Raw genomic sequence first — 5,000 nt, forward strand, 5'->3', positions numbered from 1 at the left:
CAATGTGTACTCTCTGACCTTATATGTGACCCCTCGTCTCAAAACGGTATTATGTCGGGATGAACCAGATGCTAAAAAGTCAAAGTATAGTTAAACTGCTCAAAACCATGAATCATTGGTATATAGCACAGAAAAGTATGAAATTCCTTCTCCTCTATAAAGCATATAAACTCAATTTAAGCATGATATTTCTGGCTACAAATTCCATTTTCAGCATCTTAATCATCCCGACTTAATACCGTTTTGAGACGAGGAGTCACATATAGTAAAATCACAGTCTAATTTCATAATCTACTCAGACCCCTGTATTTCACGACACCATCGACAATAAGCAAAAGATGCCGTTTGAAAGTGTTATCAATGAAAACACTACACTCTGCTAAAATAACCCATTACCTCTTTACAATCACGACGTACAAACATAGACATATAAACACGCAGTTTATCATCAGTTGACTAAAACAACTTGTTAAACATCCGCTGATTGCCGTCATAGTCATTTGATATGAGAAACAATAACATTATTGAAAGGCTGAGAAGATTGACTTGATAAACATGCAATACATATAGATAGTATGCGCTTGGCTAAAAAGCTCAAAACATTGCCATCCGGAAGTATAACGGACGAACACACAAAACTGTGTGTATCCATGAACGTTTATAGTCAGGTTAATACAGTTCAGTGAGCATTACTCATAAACGCGGATGGCAAAAAACAATAACAAACACATGAGTGACGTCATCTTCGAACTATCCATATACCTACCTGCCAACCACACGGGAAAAAACGTAGAAATACGAATTTTTGGCTTTAACTGTAGAATTGAATTAGATATGTATTTTGATTGAATACAATTTGAATTTTTAAAAAGCGAAGTTTGTTACGAGAAAGCTATTATGTTAATAAATTTTAAGCCATATTTAATATTGCTAAGAGTAAATTATTACTTTGTAAAGTTTCTCATAGAAACTTTTTTTTCCCCTCTGAAAACTAATATTTTTAAACATCTCAATGATGCAGGTTTGTGATTATGTGTACGTAGGATGGGAGGGGGTGGGGGTGGTAAGATTTCAAAGCGTAGCCATCGTTAACTAAATAACCTGACACTGACCAAAAATACGTTTCAATAGTCGTAACGTCACATCCCTCGTAATGTCGCATGGTAACTTAGTAACTTGCTCTAAACTATTGGAACAATGGCAGATGTCCTTATGAAATATTTCTCCGACTAGCATAAACGCGTATCCAGAGGAAAACAAAACATTATAAATCTGATCATGTTTTGACTTTTACACATTCTGATCACAAGACATATGAAAAGTTCTAGCCAGCATGAAGAATAATAAGTACCGAATTTCTTTGTTTAGAACCACGATGGCCGCCGTTGCTGGGCGACGTGACATCAGGCTATTATTGTATCCAATAATTGACGTCAAAAGACAAGTCTTTGTCCTCAAAAGAAAACAAATCATGAGTTGTATTCAATCGTTCAACCAATGGGATCACTTATTTCCTTGAGCACTACTAACGACAACTCACTTGACGATGCACCGATCTCTAAACATGACGACAAAAGACAAGTCGGATTGGGTCCTTGTGCCAGGCTTTAACTCACTCAACCCTAACACCGACTCAATCCGTAGTTTACCCTGCTTACTTTTATCAAATGCCTATTTATTAGCGTAGCCATCGTTAACTAAATAACCTGACACTGACCAAAAATACGTTTCAATAGTCGTAACGTCACATCCCTCGTAATGTCGCATGGTAACTTAGTAACTTGCTCTAAACTATTGGAACAATGGCAGATGTCCTTATGAAATATTTCTCCGACTAGCATAAACGCGTATCCAGAGGAAAACAAAACATTATAAATCTGATCATGTTTTGACTTTTACACATTCTGATCACAAGACATATGAAAAGTTCTAGCCAGCATGAAGAATAATAAGTACCGAATTTCTTTGTTTAGAACCACGATGGCCGCCGTTGCTGGGCGACGTGACATCAGGCTATTATTGTATCCAATAATTGAAGTCAAAAGACAAGTCTTTGTCCTCAAAAGAAAACAAATCATGAGTTGTATTCAATCGTTCAACCAATGGGATCACTTATTTCCTTGAGCACTACTAACGACAACTCACTTGACGATGCACCGATCTCTAAACATGACGACAAAAGACAAGTCGGAGTGGGTCCTTGTGCCAGGCTTTAAGTTAACTCACTCAACCCTAACACCGACTCAATCCGTAGTTTACCCTGCTTACTTTTACCAAGTGTCTATTTATTACATTTTTCTGAGAAAATTAAAGGCCTAGTATCAAAGCTAATGTTCTTAATTTTTACATGTTAATGATAGTTGAATCAAACTATCTTAGTTTTAATACATTTTTTCCAATTTTGAAAAGTAGCAAAAATCTCTAGGATTGAATGAGTTAACGATGGCTACGATAAAAGGCTCGTAACTTCTAGATATTCCAGCGTGTAAAAATAACAGTTAGATTTAATACGTTGGAACAAACGCAAGGAGGTAAGCGAAACATTTACCGCTCACGATCCTGTGAACTAGAAATGCGTTCTTTGATTTTGTGTAATCATTTTGTCCCCTCATTAATACTCTTCAACAGTCGTAACGTCACTTCCTTCCTAATGACGTATGGTAACTTAGTAACACTGGCTCTAAACTATCGGAACAATGGCGGACGCCCGTATGAAATATTTCTCCAGCGAGCATAAAAGCGTTTCCAGAGGAAAAAAATCCCATAAATTTGATCATGTTTTGACTTTTACACATTCTGATCACAAGGCATATGAAAAGGGAATGAAAAGTTCTAGCCAGCATGAAGAATAAAAACTAATGATTTTCTTTGTTTAGAACCAAGATGGCCGCCGTTGCCGGGTGGCGTGACATCAGACTACTGAATCCAATTTAGGTCAATTGTGACCCATCGCCTCAAAACGGTATATGTCGGGATGAATCAGATGCTAACAAGTCAAATAAAAGCTAAATTGATCAACTATGTGAATGATTGACATTCAGCAAACTAAAATATAATATTATCCATTCTCCTCAATAAAACATTCAAACTCAACGCAAATCTGAGATTTCTGGCTATAGATTCAATTATCAGCATGTAAGTCATCCCGACATAAAACCGTTTTGAGACGACGGGTCACAATTTTCAATTTATTAACATTTCATTGACTTCAACCTTCTGTTGTATTAATGAAGTATCTAGTATATTAGTGTTTGTAATATTCCCTTCGTTCAATTCACTTAGTCATTAACTATATTCTAAAAATCGTTAGTTAACATAATAATATTTTAATAGTTTTAAAATAAATTTTATTTTGTTAAACTCATAGCCTCATATTATCCGCTTTATTCATATATTTTTTCATTAACAAAGTTACTATTTAATCTGAAAATCAATCAATGAGTTAATTCGTCAGCTTCTTTGTTTTTATTATATGTATTTCCTCAATAAAAATTTCCAGGAGATTTCCAGCCTCTCTTTCCATCCACCGATTTCTACCTCCTTCTATAGATAGAATGCGCTTGTCCAAGGACTTCACAACATTGCCATCCGGAAGTATAACGGACCAACACACAAACTCTGTGTAACCATGAACGTTTATAGTCAGGTTAATACAGTTTAGTGAGAACAACTCACAAACGCGGATGGCAAAAACAATAACAAAGGCCTGAGTGACGTCATCTTCGAACTATCTATATTTTGGAAATTCCATCTTTCCAGCTACATTCATTTATGCAATATTTCTTCCATCCATCCATCCATCCATCCATCAAATCATCTATCCACTGTCCTACCTACCCAACCATCTATCCATATATTCTTATGCCCATTCTTCACTCTTCCACCTATTCAATCCATCCATCCATTTATTTCTCCACCTGGCTATCCATTTAACGAACCATCAATCCATCCATCCATTTATTTCTCCACCTGGCTACACATTCAACGAACCATCAATCCATCCATCCATCTATCAATCCACCTGGCTATCCATTTAACGAACCATCAATCCATCCATCCATCTATTAATCCACCTGGCTATCCATTTAACGAACCATCAATCCACCCATCCATCTATTAATCCACCTGGCTATCCATTTAACGAACCATCAATCCATCCATCCATTTATTTCTCCACCTGGCTATCCATTTAACGAACCATCAATCCACCCATCCATCTATAATCCACCTGGCTATCCATTTAACGAACCATCAATCCATCCATCCATCTATTTATCCATCTGGCTATCCATTTAACGAACCATCAATCAATCCATCCATCTATTTATCCATCTGGCTACACATTCAACGAACCATCAATCCACCCATCCATCTATTAATCCACCTGGCTATCCATTTAACGAACCATCAATCCATCCATCCATCTATTTATCCATCTGGCTATCCATTTAACGAACCATCAATCCATCCATCCATCTATTTATCCATCTGGCTATCCATTCAACGAACCATCAATCCACCCATCCATCCATCCAACCATACATCCACCCATCCATCCATCCATCTATCCATCCACCCATCCACCCATCCATCCACCCATCCATCGACCCATCCATCCATCCATCCATCCACCCATCCATCCATCCATCTATCCATCCACCCATCCATCCACTCATCCACCCACCGATCCATCCACTCATCCACCCATCTATCCATCCACCCATCCATCCACCCATCCATCCACCCAACCATACATCCACCCATCCATCCATCCATCTATCCATCCACCTATCCATCCACCCATCTATCCATCCACCCATCCATCCACTCATCTACCCACCCATCCATCTATCCATCCACCCATCTATCCATCCACCCATCCATCCATCCATCCACCCATCCACCCACCCATCTATCCATCCACCCATCCATCCACCTATCCACCCACCCATCTATCCATCCATCCATCCATCCATCCAAGCGTCCGTCCGTCCGTGCGT

General features: G+C 38.3%; 1 protein-coding gene across 4 annotated transcripts in view; it reads left to right on the forward strand.

Moving 5' to 3' along the window:
* LOC144958678 (innexin unc-9-like) overlaps positions 1 to 5,000 on the forward strand; it is an 867,612-nt gene that overhangs the window by 503,830 nt on the left and 358,782 nt on the right. The gene's annotated exons all lie outside the window — the stretch shown is intronic.

This window comes from Berghia stephanieae, chromosome 13 (genome assembly GCF_034508935.2).
Source record: "Berghia stephanieae isolate SIO BIC M18660-M18661 chromosome 13, UCSD_Bste_1.3, whole genome shotgun sequence".
NCBI lineage: Eukaryota > Metazoa > Mollusca > Gastropoda > Nudibranchia > Aeolidiidae > Berghia > Berghia stephanieae.